The following is a 25,495-nucleotide window of genomic DNA, read 5'->3' as shown; positions in this document are numbered from 1 at the left end:
AAAGTACAAATATGACTTCAGCACAATTATAAAAGGATCAGAAAAAGACCAAAACAAAGCCAAAAGCCAAATAAGCATATATGACAGAAAAAAGTCAATTTCATTAATATTGAAAAGCTTCTAAAAATCAGGAAGAAAGTACAACAGCCCAATTGAAAATGGGCGAAGTGACATGAGTAGTATACATAAGAGGAAAAACAAATCATTTTTAAACCTGTGAAAAGACACATAACCTCACTTGTAATAAGAGGAATGGAAAGTTAAGCTATAAATTGTTATTTTTCACCAGTCACATTGGTAGGATTTTAAAAAATTGTCACATACTCTATTAACAGAGAGAAAGAGAGACAGGCAACCTCATATGCTATTGGTGGGAGAGTCAATTGACAGTCTTTGGAGGAAATTTGGCCAATGTCAATCAAAAATAAAATATATATAACCACTTCCAACAATTTGTTTTACTCTTCAAGTGTCCAAAATTGTTTTAATATGAATATACATGTTTACTTATAATAAGCGAAATATATCAAATATCCATTAATAAAGGACATTCATTGTATAATATATATGTAAAGTATAAAAAGAAATATATATTGTATAATGTGTCAAATACGTTATCATACATTCATACAAGAGAATGCTGTGCTACTGTTAAACCAAATATTGGTTTTAATAAGAATTATCATGGAATTATCTCTAAGATATATTGTTAAGTGGAATACGTAAATTGCAGAACGTTGTAGAGAATATGTTACAACTTTTTTTAGCTATATAAATGTGTGTCAGTGTGCTTTCATGTGTAGAAATTAATTTATGGAATATTTTTGAAGGATACAAAAGAAAATTATATGAATGTTTGTCTCTGGAGGTAAGCTGGGGACTTAGGGAAATATTGCAAAAAAAAAGACCCTTATTTTACTTTGTATAATCTCTCTTCCTTCTAAAATATATGTTATTCATAAAATTATTAAAAAGATATTTAGTAACATAGGTGATAATGAATGCCTTGGTTTGGGTGGTAAACTCAAGATGCAACTAAATAAAATCAGTGTCATTTGGATATGGGTAGTTAGAAAAAACTATAAAAGATGACACATATTTCTGGCTTAGTATTTTCTGGCTTAGTGATCAGATTCTATCAAACTCATTCTCTCTCACATTTGCCAATATTTATTTCACTTTCTTCCATTACCAATTTCTGAAGTTTCATAGGGAATATATTTGCCTGTCAGACAGTAAACAGCGTTATCCACTAGTCCATGGGGGAAGATGCAGGATCAGGAGCTCCTGAAGGCCAGGTACGTTAGTGCATCTCAGTCTGGGCTGTGAGTGAGGGTGGGGCTCCCCAAAGCAGAACCCTGGCTGCTGATCGACTGTATATGTATTTGTTAAAATTTCTTTTCTTTATGAATTAATCACTTTTTAAAATATTCTCCATTACAAAAACATTAGAAAATATATTTAAATTGTTAACATATTATTACCAACAAAATATTATTTCCTTTAAATGTAAGATTTTTATAAAAATTAAATAAATATGTTCTACGTTAGCATCTGTTATAAATTATGACCTATATCCATCCTACCACGCATCCCACACACAAAGTGACAGAAGTACATGATAGATGTTTCTGTTCCTTACGGCTTGGGCATGTCTGAATCCACTTCTTCCAACTTGGCTAAGATCTTTTTCTTTGTTTTTAGTTCCAACATTAACTATTTTTAATTCATTAGTTTGGCACACTATGATAATATGTAATATGGAACATATTCTATACCTTTAGGACTAGCTGCAAAATTATAGACATAGAATACATTTCTAAAACAGTTCCTCCAGGGGACCTAAGCCAAATGTGACTCAACTGAACAAAGATTACTCAGAGAAAACTGTGCTTTTCTTTTCTTACTTCCTACCCCACTTTCAGTAGCTCATTTTACCAGCCAATAAGATGTAAATAAAAGTGTATGCAATTTTTCTTCTTTAGCTAACATTTTTCTGAAAAAGTGTTTAATAATCAAGTTTTTAATTAACGTATATTCATACAGAAAAATTTGCTGCTTAAGGAAAACAGGGGTAAATCTTTTAGAGTTGTAACTTATAATGTTTGACTTTTTTCTTTCTAAATTTTTAAGTTGTTACATAATGGATCTTTTTTGAATATGATATAACAAAGTAGCATGACGGGAATTATTCATATCATTCATGGTAATTAATGCTGCAAAACTGTAACATCTTATTGTATACATTACGGTGAGCAGAGATTTGGTAGAATTTCTTAAGCATAAATTAAAGGGAACATAGAGCAAGCCATTATCTCAAAATATTATAAATTCATGAAACTTTCTTCTTGGGAGTTTAGCTAGTTCCAGGACATAACCTGACAGTTCCTGAATAAATTAAACAGAGAATTACCATATGACTCAACAACTACACTCCTAGGTATACACCCAAGAGAAATGAAAACATCTATCCAAACAAAAAACTTGTACACCAATGGTTATAGCAGCATTATTCATAAAAGCCAAAAAATAGAGATAATCCAAATGCTTATCAACTGACAATGCATAAACAAAATGTAGTATACCCACACAATGGGATATTAATCAGCCATAGAAAAGGAATGAAGTCCTGATACATGAAACAACATGGATCAACCTTGAAAACATTTTACTAAGTGAAAGAAGTCAGTCACAAAAAACCACATACCATATGATTCCACTCATATGACAGTTCGGATTAGCAAATCTGTAGCAGTTGCTTTAGGCTGGGGGATATGGAGAGTAATAGCTAAAGGGTACAGGGTTTCTTTTGAGGTCATGAAAGTGTTCTGAAATTGACTGATAATGGTGGTAATAGTTGCACATATCTGTGAATATACTAAAAACCATTAAATTATATACTTTAAATGGGTGAATTTAAATTGTATGATATATGAATTATGCCTCAATAAAGCTGTTTAAAATTTTTCAAAGGGAAAAAGAATCTGACACTGGACAGGTCAGGACTGGTGTAGCTACTCAAAGTTGTCCTCAGGGTCGGAATCTTCTGCCCATCCATCCCTTGCATGCAGCTTTGATCATTAAGATTTCAATGTGACTCCTTCATGTCTAACTCATGACCACATTCCAATAAGAAAAAGAAGCAAAAAGTGCATGGCATCTATAACAGGAAAGCAAAAATTTACCCAGAAACCTTCATTGTCTTGCCTTTGGGGCCAGAAATATGGCCGCCCTCAACAGCAAGAGAGGATGAGGCATTCGTTACCTTTACCTGGACACTTTTTCACATAAAACAAAATCTGGGGAAACGTATATTAGGTAGGTAGTTCACAGAATATGTCATAAATTTCTATTAATAAGAGATATTTGAATTCTACATGTCTTTCACTTTTTACCAGGGACCAAGGTTCAGAAGATCTTTTAAAAAATCAGTATTAAGGTTATAGAAAAATAGGCACTTATGATAAAAGAGACTCTGATACTAGAACAATAAGCAATTAATACTGCCTTCTTAATCATAAATATTATCCAACTATTATCCATCTTCACGGAAGATTTTTTTAACTTAGCAAAAATCATATAGGAGCAAAAGGCTGACATTTAATTGTTTGTTTATAATTTTCTTAATAAATTCATAAATTCAATGGATTTATTAATTCAGTTACCATTGAAGATGTTCTATTGTTCATGCCATCTCAAGTTGATAGGCATATACAGCCCTCTAGTTCGATGATATTATAGAGGAAATTTTAACTAATAGGATGAGGTTTAGGGATGTTTTACATTGGAAGTTATATTTGGACTAATTCTTAAAGGAAAGTTGTTTCTAATCAGAGAAAAGAGGAGAGGGCAGTGAATACCAGAAGAACAAGTGGTAAAAATACAGAGGGGTGTTTTACAAAAGTGATGTTGCAGAAAATAGTGGGAAAAAAACCTCCTGCAACAAGTAAGCAGGTACACAGAGAGGGCATGAGGTGAGATGTAGTTGCTGAAGTAGGTTAAGCTACTAATTAGCATGGATCTTACTGTATGGACCGTGTGAGCCACAGGGACAGTTTAAGAAGAGTTAGAAGAGGCCATGTACATTTTATAAACTATAAATAATTGTATAAATGCACCAATGAGCAGTGCATGGCTTGTAATGTTAGAATCCTGAAAAGGACTCCTTATAAAGTTCAAAAGAAATCTAGTCTCTCTTTGGCCTGAAGACCACAATTACTTCACCTTCAAATGATTTACTATACTGCAGTGCACACCCAACATGATGATAGGGTGGTTATAAAATATGTTCTAAAATATCTTTTTAAAAAAGGAAGGATTATATGAAAATTAAATTTTTCTTTGAAATGCGTAAACTACTGTGAGCAGAGATTCCAATAAAATGATTACTTTTTCTGGATCATATTTATATTAGCTTATTTTTTCAGAGTTTATTCTTATTACTAAGATTTTATCTAGTCTTTTGTAGAATGTTGCAATCAACTGGCAATTGTACCTATTACTTTTAGTCATGTTTTTATTAAGAAGCATTGTAACTGAGAGAAAACCTATTTCATTGTAACATACAATACCTTTTTTCATATATTTCAAAGTATCTTATTTTATAATATTTTATATACCCAAGAATATAGTAGTAGGTTTGTTTGCTTGCTTGACCAACGTTCTATTTTATTTTGGAAGGTGTGAGGGAATCTCTTTGAGATTTACTTGCATTAGGAATCTGGAATATTTCTAGAATATTTCAGGTATAAAATTAATATACAACAACTTGTATAAAAATATTTTTAACAGTAAAGCTTAGGCTTTTTTCTGACTCATGAGTGGTTCTAGAAATAGCACAATTTAGAATAAAATCTTAGGGAAAAAATGTAATTTTATAAAGAAAGTCATATTTTAGACAGTGCTGGAATCAAGATTCACGATTTTCATCATGTCTCTGCCACTAACTTCTACTGTGGATCCTACTGGCCTAAACCCATTCTCCCCAAGGTGGAGGGAACATGTTTTCTCTCTCTTTTCTTGGGCAGTGTAGTGTGGATGGATGACACCTGGAATTGCTATTACCATTTTTCCACCATGATGGAAAATATCCTACAGCCAAAGGTGACACAGGAAGACAGAAATGAGAGAATCACTGAGAAATGGAATTGGAACTCTAAATCATTCCTGAAATCCTCCCACTTCTAAAACCTTAAGGTTTCATGAGCTGGCACAGACCTTTCATTGTTTAAAAATGTTTTCATTGAGCTTTCTAATACTTCCTAATGAAAATCACACAATTGACAGATTAGACTATTCAAAAATTAAAAATAAAATTCCATCAATATATATTGCCTTTTGTATCATAAAAGATAGTGTGATGTAAAACAGAGACAGAGGCATGAGTTCTAATTTAGTTCAGTGTGCAGAGTGTCCTGAACAAGGAACATGCACTGGAGATAGAGGGTTGCATAAGAATCTGAGTCTCATTTCAGAGTTAAAGGGACTAGGAAGAAAACTGGCTCATAAATAGAAAATTTTGCTAAAATATTGTCAGTGTGTATGAGTGTGTGCATGTGCAAATGCTATGATTAGGATGTTCATAAGAGAGACAATCAACACGACTTCTGAGAGTGTCTGAAGGAAACAGTCATTCCTAAATTGAAGAAAGCAGGATGACTTAAGACGTGAACAAAGACCAAACATCACGAAATGGCTAATTCTTATCATGTAGCTATTTGATTAAAACAGAGAGTGTAAGGCAAGGAGGAAACAGAGATGAGCTTGCAGAGATAGGTTGTGAATGAGTGATATGCATTATGCTGAGAAGTTCAGGCTTAAATACTCTTAAGTTGTGAAGTAACAGTATTTCAAGCAAAAATATTAAGTCTACTGATATTTACTGAAATCAACAAAACACATGGAGTACATTCAGAGACTGATAGCAGAAGAAAGAAATTATGCATATAGATGAAGAGAATATTATTTAAAATAAAAGTTCCTGAAAGTTAAGGGTTTATACTGACTAAATCACTTAATCACAAACATTTAAAATGACACCATGCCCTCAAATTTAAGACTAGATAGAAGAAATTAATAAAGTTTTATGTATTTGACATTTTGTTTAAACTTAGAGGAAAGTGTATTGTTCGGAAGAATAAAGAAAAATACCATTTTATTCTGTAGAGATGGACAGCAAGATGGCAAATCATAAACTGGGAGAACAGTCTATCTTGAGCAGGTTCCCAGTTCCACATGTAAGGAGCTTGGAAGTCATCACTCCTTCCTGGCAACAAGTAGAAAATTGAACAGACAGAAAAATCAACAATGCTTCTTGGATCATTAATTGAGAAGAGAACATAGGCAAACCACTGCCCACAAGACTGGAGAGACAGACAGGCGAAAACAGGGAGTTATGGCTTACCAGAGTAGAAACTCACAAGCAGAAACCACCCCAGGAACTAGTGCTGGGGTAGGAAAACCTGAACTGTAATTGATGAATTGCTGGAGACTCAGTGTGAACAATTCAGCATTAAAAACTCTAGGGGATCCAGTCACAGGGGGCTCCCACTGTATTGCGAGATTCACCTTCAAGAGCTCAACCAAGTCCCCACAATAAATATCTGAGAAAAACGTCCTTTCATACATCCAGCAAGGAGAAGCAAAAATGAAAAATTTTTAAATACAGCATCTTCTTCGCAAGGCCTGCTCTCAGGGGAAACTGGTTAACCAGAGCCTAATCTGCTGGGGTATTATCAAAGCCTAACTGACCTGGAGGAAGGGGAACACCCAACTCTAGTACACTCTAGCCATCCTGTCCCACCTAAGGGAGAGAAAAACCTGAGAAATTCCTGTGAAGTCAACAGTCCAAAGGTATGGGCTCACTAGAAGACTGAGACCTTATCATCGGACTATAGAATGCTTCCCCTCCCCCTCCACCTCACCATCACTAATACTGAGTTCTATTTACAGCTACTCCTTTTACTCAGTACATCACATCCAGCTATCAGGAAAAGTTACATGGCGTATCAAAAGGCAAAAAACACAATTTGAAGAGACAGTGCAAGCATCAGAACCACACATGGCAGGGATGTTGGATTTATCAGACCAGGAATTTAAAATAACTTTCATATGTTAAGGGCTGTAATGGATAAAGCAGACAGCATGCAAGAACAGATGGGTAATGTAAGTAGAGAGATGGGAATCCTAAGAAAAAAACAAAATAAGTCCTAGAGATAAAAAACACTGTAAGAGAAATGAAAAATTGCCTTTGATGAGTTTATTAACAGGCTGACATGACTGAGGAAAGAATCTTTGAGCTAGAGGATATATCAATAGAATCGTTGAAAACCAAAGCCAAGGAGAACAAAGACTGAAAAAAGAAAAAGGACAGAATATCTAAGGAAAGGACTGTGGTACAATTGCAAAAGATGTAACATATGCATGATGAGAATACCAAAGGAGAAAAAACAGAGACAGAAAGGGAAGTATTTTAAACAACAATGATTGAGAATTTCCCCCAAATTAATGTCAGACACCAAACCACAGATACAGAAAGCTCAGGGAACACCAAACAGGATAAATGCTAAAAAGTCTATACCTAGGCATATTATTTTCAAACAACAAAAAATCAAAGATAAAGAAAAAATCCTGAAAGAAGCTAAAGAGTAAAAACACCTTACTAACAGAGGAACAGAGATAAGCATTACATCTGATTTCTCAGAAAACATGCTTGTAAGAAGAGAATGAGGGGTTATAATTCAAGTTTTGAGGAAAAAAAACACACCAACCTAGAATTCTGTGCCCTGTGAAATTATCCTTTAAAATTGGAAGAGAAATAAAGAATTTCTCAGACAAACAAAAGTTGAGAGAATTTGTTGCAAGTAGACAACCCTTGAAAGAAATGTTAAAAGAGTGCTTTAGAGAGAAGGAAAATAACATAGGTCAGAAACTCAGATCTGCATAAAGCAAGGAAGACTATCAAAGAAGAAATCAGTGAAAGTAAAATAAAAACTTATTTTTCTTATTCTTAATTCAGCTAAAAGACAATTGTTTAAAATAATAATACCAACAATGTATTCAATTACATATGCTAATATATGTCATATATACATATATATGCTTATGTATGCTTATATAGATATATAATTTTATATAAGTGAAATGCTTATATATAAGTGTATGTATGCTTATATATAAGTGAAATGAATGACAACAATGAAACAACTGACAGGAGAGAAGAATTGGGATTTTTTTTATTATTAGCTACTCACATTACCTGTGAAGTGGTATACTGTTATTCAAAGTAGACTGGACTAGCTGTAAATGCATACTGCAAACTCTCAGGCAACCACTAAAAAAAGTTGAAAGAAGAAATATAACTGATATGCAAAAAAAGGAGAGAAAATGGAATCATATAGAATGCTCGATTAAAACCACAAAAAGGAAGAAAAAGAATGGAAGACAAAAACAGGAACAAAGAACAACAAAAAGAAAACAAAGGCAACAAATAGAAAACAGTAACAAATATGGTAGATATGAATCAGACTAAGTCAATAATGACTTTGAAAGTCAATAGTCTAAATGCACCAATTAAAAAGCAGAGATTGTCAGAGTAGATCAAAAAGCAAGACCCATCTATATGTTGTATACAAGAAATCCACTCTAACTTTTATAAAGATACATATACATTAAAAGTAAATTGATGGAGGAAAATACACCATGCTAACACTAATCAAAAGAGAATTAATCTTCATGACAATAGAAGAGAACGGACATACAATAGGAGATAAAGTCAGAAGGAGGAGTTAATGCATAGTGAAGTAAAGACAGCAGATGTATAAAAGGGTTTGATCATAGCTTTCTAATCATCAGGAAGAGAACTAAATGAGATATGTGCCTGGTACAGAGTAAAGCTCATTAACTGTTAACTATTGCTTTTCTTGTTTTGATTATTTCATCTCAAGCCCTTCCCATGGGTCACACAATCAAGAACACATAAGAGCTCTGCCAGGATCAAGACTGCTTTATACAATATTATTGTGAGTTAATTTCAATGTTCTTTACTTGGCAGTATCTCCCCGGCTATCTGATTCCTTAGCTTCATACTAGAAATTTAAAGAGACTTCTCTGGCTTAACTCTCTACACTCACTCCCGGATTCTGTCAGTATTTGTCCTCTAACTCTAAGGCACACCTGCTTCCACAGTTTTGACCTGTAGGATCCAGGATAGCCTGCAGTGGGAGGATACCAATTATACTCATTCTGTTTCTCAAATGTGTATTGACATTTAGAAATCGCATATTTCATTTTCATTAGTGGGAAACTGCCTCCGAAATATGTCAATGCTGACGTCATTGAATCTCTTTCATTTTGCAGGTTAGTAACTTAACCAACTTCAATAAATTTTATATTCTTTTATAGACATGACCACATAACCACAGAGAGCTTTGTAAACAGAAGCCCTATTAAAATCTAGCAGGTATATTTTAGCACACAGTTAAATTTGGGTGAGGGCGCTGGAAATAATTAGTTTTCCTCTCCATGATGACAGAATTCTCAGTTACTACATGTACTCTGAGTAACACGTACCTGCTATGAGAACAGTTCAGGTTTTTAGTACACTTCTCTCAGAAGTGTAACCAAAGCCAAAAATATTACTGACTAGTTCATACCACACCCTAAAACAACCAGTGGTTAATTCTCTTGTGCTTTTGGGGAATAGACTAATCCTTTATAATAACAATGACTGGCATCAACTAGCCACATTCCATATCCATGGGATGAGGTCTAAGTACTTGATTATTTTAAAGTATGTGGCCAATTATGTGACTTTCCTGTTGTCCAGAAATAAATACCTAGAAGAGAAATGTATATGAGTTTATGCAGAACTGGGAAAATTAATCTCCATTTCACCTTCTTAAAAGATTTAGAAGTTTATAGTATTATGGTCCCAAGAAAGACTTCTCTAGTTTCTATTTTTGTTTTAAATGATATGTAAATCCTTCTTTATCAGTTACCAAGGATAAGATGTGAGTTGAAGAAATGACTCAACTGTACCAGCAAGGCAAACGAGAGATTCTCCAATGACCATTGGAGTTGGCCAGTCGATAATGAACTCAATGAGGTAAACCAAATAAATAACAATAAGTAAATACCATAATAAAGAGTTACACACACACACAGCCATTCCAAATCCTCAGAAAGCAATCCTCATTGAATCAGAATTGCTTTTAGGGTTCACCAGACAAACAGGTCAGGAAAATATTAGCTGCTGATTCCTCTCTGACAGTAAGTGATGTGTAGTAACTTATATTTGCGGAACTCCTTCTTAGTGACCAATTACAACTTCATAATCAGTCCTTTCATCTGGTAGGTCAAATCTTCTGGGACTGGATATTGTTTTTAATGTGTTAGAAATTGCATGAGAATTGAGTTCACAAACCCTGCGTTATATTCATAAAATTCACATTGTATGAATTTCAGCACATTACTTATCATTCCTATAAGTTCAATTTTATTATTGAAGATGATATAAATAATGCCAATTCTTATCGTTGAGAATTTGAATAAAATAGTAAATGTTAAATCACTTGTAAATTGTTAAATGGTATAAAATGATTTGTTGTTATACAGCATATTTCTACAACAGTTCTTGCAATGTGAGCCATGGGTCATAAAACTCTTCTCACTTTGCATATCTGAAAATGTCTTTATTTGACCTAGATTTTTGGATGATAGATTAATTGAATGTCAGATTCCAGGTTGATGGTTCTTTTGTAGACAATATGGTCTTTTGTTGTTGATCAGTGTTTTTTCTCTCATTATCTCCGATATTTTGGTTCACAAAGCATTTAGCCGTTGATTTATTTTTTTACCATTTATATCTTGCTTTGCACTTTCACACATCACTTTCAGTGTGAGGTTACATGTCTCTAATTCTGTAAAAAGACATCTCACCTATATTCTTTTCAAAAATTCATTTTCTGCCCTTTCTTCTACTATTTTCTTCTGGAACCCCTCTTAGACCTATGTTGACACATCTAAACTTCCCCTCCATTTCTTTGACTGTTGCACATACTTTACATCTTTGACCCTTAGGCTGTGTCCTGGAGGAGTTCCTCAGTACTCTCTCTGAATTTACCTGTTAGTGTTGTTGGTACTTCCAATGATTCTATATTTCATTTTCAGGTTTCCAAACTGCTTCTTGTGTCAATTCTACCTGTTTTTGTAGTTTTCATTCTCTGTATATAGCTGTTATTAATCTTTTCTTAGCATCACAAATTTATTTCCTATAAATCAGTTTCAGATTGTTTTATTACTTTTATTTTATTTAGAGAGAACTTTAAAAATATTGACTTTTTAGTAAACTACCCATTTTAGCATTAGTTTCTCACATATTTTGGAATTTTGATTTATATACTAATACTTAATAGGGGGGGTTTTTAAAATTATTATTCATTCTTTGTCATTATTTCCTTGCAGATCTCCAGGTCCCACAGGTCAAAATCAGGTCTCGAATTTGTAGTTCAAATAGCCACATTGTGTTAAAAAGTGCTAAAATTATTATTTTAGTGATTTACGAGGAAGAGATGCTCTTAGATAGTAACCTTACGAAAATACCTCTTGGGAGTTGGATATTACGATAGATTGGATATTGTTCTCTACTCATCACTCCTCCCTGTTAAAGAGTTATACATAAGTACACTTTGCTGTGTGACTGCGGTACCACACATTAGAGTAATGGAGACTGTGTATTTACTTTATTGAATTTGGCTTGGCTTAGCCTTATAAATTGCTTTGGCCAATTGGAATGTTAGCAAATGTCACCGAAGGCAAAGTTTTATATATACATACATTATTCACCTCAGCCTTTTGAATTTCCACCATCCACAAAGAACAGAACCCTCTCTTTGCAGCTGCTGTTCCCCAAATGATAAGAATTCCAATCTGTAGTAAAGGTAAATCCAGGCAAGCCCAGCTGGGATCAACTAAACTATAACCAACCCAGAGACCTATGATTGAAAAAACTATATTTTGTCATTGTAACTGATCAAGTTCTTGAAGTTATTACATAATATTTCTCTATAAATTGCTAACTAATCTAGAAGCATGAATTGGCAAGAGTCAATAAAAAATGACTAAAGTCCTCTGCCTAAGAAATAAATATAAATTTGAAGGGAGGAGGAAAGAGAGCAGAGAGAGAGGGAAAATAAAGAGAAAGAGACACACAGACAAACAGATGTGGGTGTCATAGCAGAAGGATGGAACCTGAGGAGAAAGTAAGTTAGCAAAAAAATTCCTGGTATCAGTTTAGTCAAAAAACTTTAAAGAATAGATTTATTTAATATTCAAATAAAAGTTAATTTTAAAATAATCCCTCTCTTATTTCCCAAACCTTTTGTAAACTCTATTATGCATATAAAAGTGCTGCATAGGTACCTTTTTTCATTAGACATCAAAGAAAAGTAGTTGAGTTCTATATTTCATGTAGGTGGAAGGAAAGATAAAATTATACTATGCAGGGGGAGACAGAAATGAAATTAAGAAAGCAGAGAAAGCAATAATTGAGAGTTAGAAATGACCATGCAAATAGAAACATGAGGGAATTTGCAGAAATCTTGGGCAGAACATCTGACTTTACACAAAAATGGGTTAAAGGGCTTGTGCCAGCTCCACAAAAATTTCAAAAGACAAAGTTACATTTGTTGAAAATTATAACTCCCACTACTATAATTTCTCAATTCTAAGAGGCTATAAATCATCAGATGCGTGATAAATGTAGTAACAGATTTTTCTGGAAATAAAGTTATATTAATTGCATTTTTCTTTTTTTTATTAACTTAGAAACAACAGGAAACATTTGCCAACAGAGTTTTAAGTTGCTTGGGTTTGGATTCGGTGAGAAGGACACCCCATGTCAGGATTAACTGTGTGAGAGATTTACTGGGAAAAGACCTGTAAGGGAAGATGGGGCAGGGGCCAGAAAAGGATGGGAGATGCTTCAGACCATGGAGCAGGTCCAAACTTGGTGAAGGAGAAAAACAAGGACAGAAAGTTTGGGAGGAACTGCAGTTCAGTTCTAAGAAAAGTTTCAGCAAAACCAGTGGGGAGTCTTCAAGTCAAAGTGGCCTGTGGGGAGAGGACAGAATTTCCCAGGAACTGGCCAGGCTTAGAGTCTCTGCCTGATTCGGTCACTGGTTGAGAGTGGCCCCTGCCAACTGTGGCCTCTGTGCAAATACAGTGATGGGTCTCCAAGTGCAGCACATGAGGTCAATTATGCTCCTTGCAATGGAGATGTGAGACCTGAGCAGAGCATTTTCATGGCTGTCACACTTGTATACCACTTTCTTAGGCAGATTCCAATCAAAGTTTGTGTCTGAGCCTTCTTCAGATTCAGAAGCTAAAATATTTTCTGAATTACTTTTGAATAGCACAGTGACATATTTCGTACCTTTTGTTTTTGTAATCTTGAGCTTTTTATTGTTTTTAGAATTGAATTTATAATTTTGAGTTATATTGAAAAATATCAATGTAGTGAATATATTGAAGAATTTCATATTTGGCTAAATTAACAGCTTTATTTTTCCCTTTAACTGAATTGTATATTTCTGGAAGTTAAATGGCTTTTCTTAAAAGTTAGCTGGTAACTTTTGACAAATAAAGGCTCAACCTACTCTTGCCTTTAGAATGGTTGAACTAACCATCATGGACCAACATAACTAGCATAATGTTATGTTCTATTTCAGGAAATTTAGCTATATTTTAATTGCCTGTCTTGTGACAATTAACAGGTTTTGTATGCAGAAATTTTTTATGTCACTGCTACAACATTTGGAGGCATTTAAATTACAGATTCGGTCTCCAGATTGAAAGCAAATCTAATTCCATGTGGTGCTATCTAAGTAGATAATGTAACTGTGGTGACTGTCTGATGGATATATATTTTATCCATCACTGCATTTGTATTGTACAAATAAAAACAAGTATATCAGAGGGAGATGTTTTTATCCTCTGGCTTCTTTCAGGATTTTTATTTATATCTGATTTTCTGTAGTTCTAGAAATATGCCTAGGTATAGTTTTTTTTGGGGGGGGGGGGTATTTTTCCTGGTTGTGTTTTCTGAGCTTTCTGGATCTGTGGTTTGGTGTCTGACATGCATTTGGGGAAATGCTAAGTCATCATTCTTTCGAATATTTCTTCTCTTCCTTCCTCTCTTTCTTCTCCTCTGGTATTCCCGTTAGGCATATGCTAGACCTTTTGCAGTTGTTCTGCAATCCTTAGATATTCTGTTTTGTTTTTATCAGTTTTTGTTTTCTTTACTTTTCAGTTTGGGAAGTTTCTATTGAGATATCCTCCAGCTCAGAGATTCTTTCCTCAGCTGTGTCCGGTCTGCTAATAAACCCATCAAAGGTATTTTTCATTTCTATTACAGTATATTTTATCTCTAGGATTTATTTTTGGGTTTTTCCTAGGATTTCCATCTCTCTGCTTACATTGTCCATCTGTTCTTGGATGCTGTCTACTTTGTCGTTAGAGCCCTTAGCTTTTTAATCCTAATTGTTTTAAATTCCCAGCCTGATAGTTCTAACACCCCTGCCGTGTCTGGTTCTGATGCTTGCTGTGTCTCTTTGAACGGTGTTTTTTGCCTTTTGGTGTGCCTTGTATTCTTTCTTGATAGCTGGACGTGATGTACCAGGTAAAAGGAATGGCTGTAACTAGGCCTTAGTGATGCAGTGGTGAGGTGTGGGGGAGGGGAAGCATTCTATAGTCCTAAGATTAGGTCTCAGTCTTTTACTGAGTCTGTGCCTCTGGATAGTGAACTTCACAGGAGTTTTCAGTTTTTTCTCCTCCCTTAGGCGGGACAGGATGGCTAGAGAGTGCTAAAGTTCGGTATTTCCTTTCCTCCAGGTCAGTTGGTCTTTGATACGCCAGCGGGCTAGGCTCCGGTTAACTAGTTTCCCTTGATGGCAGGCCTTGTTAAGAAAAACAGAGTGCTCTAGTGAATTGCAAAATGGTTCCTTTTCCCTTCCTCTTGCTGGAAGCATGAAGGGATTTTCCTCAGCTGTTTACTGTGGGAATCTGCTCAAGCTCCTGAAGTAAATCTCACAAAATTGTAGGGATCCCCCTATGACTGGGTCCCCTGGACTTTTTCACTCTCGGACTTGTCTATACTCAGCCTCCAGCCATTCATCAATTACAGTTCAGGTTTTCCTTTCCTGGCACTGGTGCCTGTGGTGGTTTCTGCTCATGAGTCTCTGGGTCCCATAAGCCGTGACTCCCCCTCCAATCTTGGGGGCAGCGATCTGCCCTGTGTCCTCTGCTCTCTAAGCATCCAAGAAGAGTTGATTTTTCACTATGTTCAGCTTTTACTTGTTAGGATGAAGTGGTGACTGCTCAGCTCTCTAGGTGGGGGGTTGGAAACTGCTTTCCTAGCTATGAGTTTTCCACTGAGCGTCTCTGTTAGATTACAGAAATGCCCTTCTATTCCTAGTTTGCTGAGAGCTTTTAATCATGAATGGCTTTGGGATATGTCAAATGCTTCTCCTTGCATGTTTTTTAGATCATCGCATTTTTTTCTCAATTTTCTGCTAATGTGTTTAATTTCATAGATTGATATTCAAATTAACTAACTTTGAATCCCTGGGATAAATCCTTTTGATTGTAAAGTGTTATATTTTAAAATATTTCTGGATTCAAATTGCCAATGTTTTATTGAGGATACTTGCATCTTTGTTCATGAAGGATATTATTCGGTGATTTCCTTTTCTTAAAATATCTTTGTCAGGTTTTTCATCAGGATTAGGCTCATAAAATGAGCTGGGAAGCATTCCAATTTTTTATTTTATACATTGGACGTTTTAATTTTTCTTCCTTTTTTCCCCTTGATCAATCTAGGTAGGGATTCATCAATTTCATTAAAGTTTTCAACAATTTGGCTTTTGGCTTTATTTTTCCTTACTGTTTGCCATTTTTCTATTTCTTATCTTTATCATTTCCTTCTTTCCTTTTTCAAAGATTGGCCTTGAGCTAACATCTATTGCCAATCTTCCTGTTTTTTTTTTTCTTTTCCCCAAAGACCCCCCAGCACATAGTTGTATATTCTAGTTGTAAGTCCTTCTAGTTCTACTATGCGGGATGCCACCTCAGCATGGCTTGATGAGTGGTGCTATGTCCATGCCCAGGATCCTAACTGGCAAAACCCTGGGCCGCTGAAGCAGAGCGAGTGAATTTAACCACTCAGCCAGGGGGCTGACCTCTATCATTTCCTTTCTTATACTTACTTTAAATGTAATCTTCTGCTCTGTTTCTGGCTTCTTAAAGAATTTGATTCTTAATTTTAGACCTATTCATAGTTTTAAGTGATATTTTCATATCATTGTATAATTCTATGATTATATCATTTCCTAATAATTCTGGAAAAATATCTTTTTGAGGGACTGCATTGTATTTTTTAAATTTATATTTCAAAAATTCCTTGTGGAAAATTTTGAGTACATAATCCAAATTTTTTGATACATCATCACAGAATAAACATTGCTATCTCAATAAGTTATGGAATTAATAATATTCATAGTTGGGTTATACTTTAAACATCAAGAACAATGTCCAAATTAATATTTGTTTCTTTGCTAATTATTATACCTAGAGTCTAAGTCTTCAGGCTATATTCACAAAGTCCTAAAGAAATTTTGATGTAAAAGAAGGTTTTGGATATCTAGATATCTCTAGTAAGTATTTCTTTGAAATGTAATAAAAATAAAATCTAGAAGTGTGATAAATATTCAAAATAATTTTCAAAAGATATATTACCTTTTTGTTCAATTCATGTTTTCTTTCTGTCTCCTTCCTTGTCCCAACCCACTCCATCTACTGCAGTCTTAAGAGTCCATTCTTTTTAAATCAAAGAACACACTGTTGGCTAAGAAGAAAAATATGTTCTCATAATGTAATTTAGAAGTTTAGATGCTTCCATAAGTCCTCATATATTTCAAAGGACAAGAGTGTAAATGAGTTTTCAGTGTTAGACAATTCAACTCATATCAAATTAACAAGTAATAAATAACTTTAAAAAATAATAATTAGAATCATTTTTCTCATATAGCATTGGCTTTTTATTGCTCTTTTGACGTTATAGAAGAAATGATTTGGAAAAAGAGAACATTACTTGCTTCAAATGGCACATTATTTAGTTAATTCTTTAGCAAGTTCACCATTGTCAGGCTTAGATTATCCAAGTTTTAAAATCGGATTTTGAACAGTCATTATTATACTGGATGATATTTAGCATTTTTCATCAGGGTTTCTGATCCCTTTATGTTCTTCCCCAAATAATAGGCTGCATGATGTTAAACATAATGGCATTCTATTTTGTGTCACTGGCAAGAAGCCTTATCTGACTTCAAACTTACACAAATAGACAGAGCTCCTTTTTATTATTTACTGTAAGAGAACTTGGAAAATATTTTATAAAATTAACAACCACATTTAAAAAACAATAACTGCATTGACTGTATTCTTAGAAACAAAAGAATATTTGTAATTAGGAATATTAAGAATGTAAGTTCAAAAGGTCACCATTTTCTTTTATTGTGTGCTGTCCAGCTGCTTATGATGATTTCCATGAATTTATGTCAATCATGAAAATGAAGTATGTATCAAGAATTTATTATATTTTGCGGGAGGCCATTTAAAAGATTCTTACTTCTATAAGACGGTCTAGTCTTATTTTCTAGGGATTAAAGAAGTACACAAAAGAATAAAAATTAAGATACAAAAATAAACAGTTTATCTTTAATTGATGATAGACATCTATATCAGCATTTCATAATCATAAAATTATAATTATCGTTTAATGAGTGCCTACCATGTGCCAGATACCATGCCAAGACCTTTGCATGCATTATCACTTTTAACTTAATCCACGTAGCAATCGAATGTGTACTCTTATCATGTAGGCACTGAGTTTTTTAGAAGCTAGATAATTTGCCTTGTTTATTCATTTATTCACTAAATAAGTGGTGAATAAGGATTCATTGCACTCAGATATATCTGACTGCAGATCTCAGATTGTTAACCATGTCACCTCTCCATGATAACTATCTTACGCCTCATATGCAGAAAAATAAGAATTTGCAGGTAAGTCAAGTCAACTTTACTAATTAGGAAACATGGAATCAAAACTATTGACATTATTAGTTTCGTCTCTTTCTCTATACTGTGTCTTTTTAACATCCTAAATATATAAGCATTTGTTTTCTGGTACAATATATATATTAACTATCGCATGTAAGCATTTTGAGGAATCATTTTCCTTTCTTTTTTCTCCAGCACCTAACACAGTACTTGGCGAGGACAAATGTTATTTGAACCAAACTGTCAGATTATGAACTTCAGAAGTATATTTAGATGCTCCCACAGTTCTAAAAGCGGCTTAACATATAAGAAAATCACAACTAATTAAAATCAGATTTGGAAAAATTTACTAAAGTAAATAAAATGTGACATCGTATATATGCTAAGTCAAGGAATTCCAAAGATGTTCAATTTATTATCCACATGTATCATGCTTCAGAACCTGGGTGTGGTACACATTCATCTCATGATTTTATTTCAGATCTAAATATGTGCAAGTGATGTCCTCTTTCACCTAAAGGCAAGTTAATAAATATTCACTGAATGATGAAAGTGAGTTCAACGTGTCTCTCCCTAACATGTATAAAACAACCTATGTTAAATTACAATTTTCGTAGAAGGATACCTGGACCCTTCTTGTGAACTCACGTAAAAAGCATCCATCTGAGTTTGGATATATGCTAATTTCCAGGGTGAATCAGATTATCTATCAGAGAACGTTATACGGGATAAACTGAGTACAGTTAAAGACACAAAGTGCTGAAGAACAAAGTCTCAGTGACCAACAGTCTGAGACCAGGATGAAAATAATCATTGTTAACGTTGACTCAGTGATCACCATATGTCTGGTACTAATAGAAATCCTTTAGAGATTATCTCATTTGAGCCCCATGATGGATTTTCTTGTAAATAAAATAACTACAACCCCCGTTTTTGCCAATGGGAGAAAGAGAAACTTACAGAGATCAGTGACATGCCAGAATCATACAATTAGGAAATAATAGTTAGGATTTGCTCTATACTATCCATCTCTAGAACTCATACTCTTAACCCTAAAAATAAAATATTGTCTATAATCAAGAGTATCTATAAAACATTATTTGAATTCAAAAATTAGAATATATTGACTCTAAACATGTAGGTAAACATCAGAAAAGACTCTTGGAGTATTGGAATTCAGGAGACTAGGGCCTTATCTTAGCTCTGAGCAAATTACCTATGATTTACAGGCAACTCACTTTATCTTTTTGTGCCTCAGTTTGTCAATTTGTATATCAAGAAGACTGGAAAAGATGCACTTACTATCATCTTCCTTCTCACTCAATATTTGTAAATACCCAGCTGCATTATGGTGTGTTTTCTCCTGTATCTGATTCTGCCACAGGCTTCTCTTCCACTTCCAGTACACAGTGATATTTACATCAACGAGGATGAAGTTAAACATCAGACATGGTGGAAAATCAGGCTCATAACTACTGTTAATTGAAATGAAGACAACTTGATTCAACACAGTTCTTAAGAAGACAAAAATATAAGCTTATATTAACTTAGACTTAGGATTTCAGATTTGAACCAACCCAAGTGCTAAGCTTAAGGACAGTAAAATGATGTATCTATCAGAAAAATGTCTTTAGGGTTGTAATTCTAGGAAATAAAAATTTCTAAAAATATATTAAACTACAAGGGATTTTTTTATCATGCAGTATATAAAATTTAAGTTTTCTAGGTAATCTCTTACACATAATACGAAACAATACTAAAAATTAAAATATAACACTAAACTTTAGCAATTTATCAAAAACTAAGTTACATGAATAAATCAGAAATCTTTTATAGTCTGCGATTTTGAAACTAAAATAAACGACAGTTGCAAGCCCTGTGGCGGAGTGGTTAAGTTCATGCGCTCCGCTTCAGCAGCCCAGGGTTTCACCAGTTCAGATCCTGGGTGTGGACATGGCACTGCTCATCAAACAATGCTGAGGTGGCATCCCACATAGCACAACCAGAAAGACCTACAACTAGAATATACAACTATTTACTGGGGGACTTTGGGGAGAAGAAGAAAAAAGAAAAAAAGATTGGCAATAGATTTTAGCTCGGGTGCCAATCTTTAAAATATATATATGTATATATATGCACATATATATATATATATATATATTTCTACTTTAGTTACAAGCAATTTAGTCTATAAAGAAGATATTCCAAATGTTGTTGGGAAACTAAACAGTATTCACATGGATAAATAGAAGTAGTTACAGTTTCATTTATGGACTAGACCTTGTTTGCTTGTTCTTTGATCCCATTCTACTCTTATTTCTCTTTCAGAGATCTAAGCCAAATATGTATTTGTAAATTTTATGGAATGAATTTGTTTAACATATTCAGCTGGATCTGTTCCTTCTGACTCATGCAGGGAAACAGCCTGGCCACCCACCTCAACAAATGCTTGAGGCCCACATGTAGCCTGCAGACAGCACCTCCCCCCACGGAGCGCAGGAGCAGGAGGCCTGTGTCCTGTTATTTGCCACCGGCATTGCCCGCCACATGTGGGCACCGACGCAGATACTCAAGCTTGTTCTCTTGCTCCTGCAACATCAGAGCTGTCCACCATCTCAGGCAGCTATTTCTGAAGAACAAGAAAAAAGGATTGACTTTCTTTAGGTTCTAATTGAATACTGTGAGGCTAACGTGCCCCAACTTATTTAAGAGATGGATCTGATTGAACCAACCAAACAGCACCTGACTGCAACACCCTGCTACTGTGACACTGACGTCTCCTTCTAATCTCCAGTGTTCTCATCCTCAAAATAGCCTGGGGTTTTTTCCCCTTTATTCAATAACCATTCTCTCTCTATTCTCAGATAGGTCCATTTCTTAACTGTTCTGGAACTTTTCTTCTTTGAGGAAGCTTAGTCCTGAGCTAACTACTGCCAGTCCTCCTCTTTTTGCTGAGGAAACCTGGCCCTGAGCTAACATCTGTGGGCATCTTTCTCTATTTTACATGTGGGACGCCTGCCATAGCATAGCGTGACAAACGATGCCATGTCCGCACCCAGGATCCGAATCGGCAAACCCTGGGCCACTGAGAAGCAGAACATGCGATCTTAACCACTGCACCACTGGGCTGGCCCCTGGAATTTTTTTCAGAGAGAAAAATATGGAGAAGATGTTAAATTGTGTGGAGATGTTTGGCTGACTTTCATCTAGAGAAAAATCCCTACCTTAAAATATTCACAAAATAAAAATGAATTTTAGTTAAAGGTCTAAACATTTATGCAAAACCTATATAATATTAACTGCAGAAATGAGGGATATAATCATAATTTTGTAATTGAATTGACTTGTATATAATTGAAGGTAATATCAAATAACACTCAAAATGGAAACTCTAAGAAATAAGATAGGGGCTGGCCTAGTGGCATAGTGGTTGAGTTCACACTCTCACTTGGGCAACCCAGGGTTCACTGGTTCAGATCCCAGGCAGAGACATACACACCGCTCATCAAGCCATGCTGTGGCAGCATCCTACACACAAAAATAGGGGAACATTGGCACAAGTGTTAGCTCAGGGACAATCTTCCTCAAACAAAAGGAGGAAGATTGGCAACAGATGTTAGCTCAGGATCAATCCTCTTCACAAAAAAAAAAAAAAGAAGAAAGATATATTAGCATGTATTAAAATAAAAATATACTATAAAACAATTTAAAAGATAAGTGACAAGGCTGAGTAAGTCATTGTGATATATAAAATAAAATGTTAAAATGTGGAATATATTTTAAGAGATCTAAAATTCTACTTTTGAAGATAAAAAACTCAGTGGAAAGAAGGCAAGTATGAATAGACAAATCACAAAAGATGAAATAGTAATGGCTGATAATCATTTAGAAAATGCTCAACGTTCAACCTCACTAATAACGAGGAAAATGTGTATCAGCACAATTAGAAACAATTTTTCACTCATTGACGAAATTTAAAGAAAAAGACTGCTACTATCAACTATTAATATGGGTGTCAGAAATGGCTTCTTTCCAATAATGTCGGAAGAAGTAGAAATTGGCCAGATTTTTAGTAAGAAAATCTGCCTTAAAAAATATATGTTAAAACCATTGATAATTACCTAGAACATAAATTGCTTGATTCGGGAGCCTAGATCTAGAATTAATTTGCCATTATCTGTACCTGGCATTGTTTTACATGCACACAGTGGACAGAATTATCGACTCAATAATTTATTCAATTATTTACTCACACGTCTGGATTGAATTATTTATTCAAAAAACACTTTGCGTTATTCCATTTAGATGGCATTAAAAATGTTATTCTGGATAATATGGCATGTTGATAGTTATTCCTATAATTTTCTTCTTACTAAAGCAAAATAGAAACAGTTGAAATAAATATGTTTATTGGCTTAGAAATCAACACCAAAGAACAAAGATCTAGGTTAAGCTATTCCTAAAGTAACTGTTAAAACAGTCTCAGTTATACCATATTCTTTTTTTCCTTTCTAGTTTCCTTTAATTTCTGTTTCTAAATTCCAATGTGTACCTTTATGACTTCCATGTTCATGTCAGCAAATATTTAGTATACATTTACTATGTTTCACACAATTTGCTATGGATTATAAGGAAAGAAAAAATAAATACAACATGGCTTAGCCCTAAAAAACTGGCTGCAGGAGCAGACACGTATGCAACAAGCAACAAGGATGCCAGGACAAAAGTGGTCAAAGCTCTAAGACGTAAAACAAATTCAGTGGAGGGAGGGAAGAAGGAAAACTAATTCCAACTCTGGCGGGTTAAAAAAACTTCATTGAGGAGTTGCATTTTATGCACATTACACAAGATTGATATTTAATTGTCTGTAAAATCATATGTTTTCTTTTTTTACAACTGTGTTCCTTAAAATGTTTCAAATAAATACCAGTTTTATAAATCCCTAGAGGAGCTTATGATTTAATAGAATTCTTTAGTGATTCCTTGATGAGGTGAATTATTGTTCTCATTGTTCTTTTACAGAAAGCCAGATTCCCAAATTCTGGAGAGTGAAATTGTGATGAGCACACACACCAAATATAAATCAATTGAGTGATATTCCTGAAGTTATTGATGAGAAATTGATAAGCTCACTTTGAAATTAAAGAAAGCTTGTAAAATTTTAATGTGACATTTAGTGCTTTGTATGGACATTATATCCATCATAGTAACTAGGAAACAATTAAAAGCTTGCATAAAGGATGAATTACTGTTCTTTTTAATGTATCTTTTCATGTTATTAGATCTGTTGGCAACTTTCCCTGCTACGTGGTTAAATCTTTATGCGTAAGCCACTGACACATAGGGCAAACAAAAATTTGATTTAACTCTGTGAGTTCTGTGTGCCTTTGCCTCTCTTGAACACTTCAAAATGTCGCAGGCACCTTATATTTTTCTGTTTTGTCATTTTATTAATGTCTTGCTGCGCCTCAAAATAAATATAAACCACCCTACTCCTGCCATGGACACCTTAACATCATGGTCATTTGAGGAAACACTGAGGGTTTTTTTCTATTTTTTATTTTCAGCCAGAAAAAAGATTCTGGGGCACGAGGCTATCAGTCACCTGCTTGGGAGGGTACAGCCCTATTCCCTGGCTGAGCGATGAGAGAAGGAGTAGGGTACGGTGGTGCAAAGTGGCACAGAGGGAGGAACAAAGGACAGGGACAATGGGCTAAGAGTTTTCCGGCATCTGTGAAAGGAAAGGAAGCGGAGGAATGGAAGCTCTCTGCCTGCAGACCACTGCCCTTCTGCTCAGTGAATCATTCCTCATCCTTTACGTCTCAATTCAATTTCTGCCTCCTCTGTGATCTCCTCCCTGACGATCTCAGGAGTGCCTGAGCACTATTTCTTCTATTTAATTTCGCACAAATATCTATAAAAGCAAGCATCTTGCTGTTACTAGCATAAAGAAATGTGATTTTCTTAGCAAGGGTATTCAGCCCTGCCCTTAAAAGAGAGAGTGCTCATTTAGAAGTTGCTGGAGTTATGGCCTGAGATGCTCCTAAGTTGAAGGAATGTTTCTCAAGGAAGACCGCAGCTGGGCTCCTTTTGAACTTTTTTTAATGGGGTTTGCAAGCTGAGGGCCAACACAAAATTGCCTGAGACCATAAAGGATATTAGAGAGGAGAAAGGGAGAGCGCAGGGTAAGTAGACAAAAAAAAATAGAGAGATAATGAGCCTAGAAAATATAACTGAACTTTCAGACATTAAAGTGATTACAGAGATAGGAAAAGAAAGTGTTTTACATACCAAAGAACTTCCAAAGTTGCAATTGCTTTGGTGATGGTGGTGAAAGGGTTGGTGCGTGACTATGTGTTGGGCCCAGGCTCTAAGCGGTTGTGGCTGCAATACCGGCTTTCCACATGGGCTCTACAGCTGTACTTGTCTATTTGCAAACTCTCCTCCCTGAATGTAAGCCAATTAAGTTAAGTACATGTGCTTTTTCATCTTGACATCTCCAGTAACTCACATAGTACGCAAACTATTTGTTCAACAAATGGTTGTTGGATGGATAAAAAAGTAATGATCCCAATTGTGCTCAGACACAGAGTGAGAGATGGAGGGAGTTGGGCTGACCCATTAGAACTGGGAACAATGCAGCCACTAGACAAGCCAGTGACTCTAGTGTATCTATGCTTTTGTCCCCACCTTATCCGAGGGATAGCCTCTAGCAGCTAAGTCTTCATTTCTTTGGCTAGGTAACCCTAAAAAACAACAACAATAACAAAAACAAAGAAGGTATATCTTTATTTCCTGAGGCTAAAGGACAGCCTACTATTTTCTCCAGTCTTTTCACCAAATGTTTGTCACCCATTACCAAATACAAACACCAAAGTGTTTTCCCTCTATTATCTGTCACCCTGGCATGCCCATTTGGGGAAATCTAGGGCATAAATTCCCATCATAACTATGTATAGGGGAAGTCCGTATTCTCTAATAGAAATAGAAAATCTATCCTCTGTGTGTGTTATGCAACTGATCTGTGGCGTCAGCATTCCAACATCTAGAGCTAAAATTCAGAAGGCTTTGTTATTCTTGTCTTTAAGAAACTCAGACTAACAGTTACATATTACAAAAAGATTTTAAAAATTGAGTTCAAGTTCTAAATATTGTAAGCCTGGGAAATTTTTCCTCTAAAATCACACTGGCATGTTAAAAAGTAAATATACACTCAATAAGTATATTCCAAAGCATCACTATGTTTGAATAAAACTGAGGGAAAACTTTGTTTAAAATATAACAATACATAGATATTAAAAAATGAAACAATTCTAATGAAAATAAAAGTCTTAGGGGCCGGCCCTGTGGCGCAGTGGTTAAGTGCACACGTTCTGCTTTG

The 25,495-nt window shown here is 34.8% G+C and overlaps 2 long non-coding RNA genes across 2 annotated transcripts; both read left to right on the top strand.

The window, feature by feature from the left end:
- Positions 1-1,198: 1,198 nt before the first annotated feature.
- On the top strand, positions 1,199-21,657 carry LOC139045134 (uncharacterized). The gene is made up of 4 exons (XR_011502919.1): positions 1,199-1,298; positions 8,946-9,020; positions 14,309-14,391; positions 20,531-21,657. It is a non-coding gene; the product is annotated as an uncharacterized lncRNA (long non-coding RNA).
- Positions 9,041-14,287, top strand: LOC123284980 (uncharacterized). The gene is made up of 3 exons (XR_011502921.1): positions 9,041-9,357; positions 9,995-10,105; positions 11,464-14,287. It is a non-coding gene; the product is annotated as an uncharacterized lncRNA (long non-coding RNA).
- Positions 21,658-25,495: the final 3,838 nt, after the last annotated feature.

Source organism: Equus asinus, chromosome 4 (assembly GCF_041296235.1).
Source record: "Equus asinus isolate D_3611 breed Donkey chromosome 4, EquAss-T2T_v2, whole genome shotgun sequence".
In the NCBI taxonomy this organism is placed as follows: Eukaryota; Metazoa; Chordata; class Mammalia; order Perissodactyla; family Equidae; genus Equus; species Equus asinus.
This window is presented reverse-complemented; position numbering and strand designations above follow the sequence as displayed.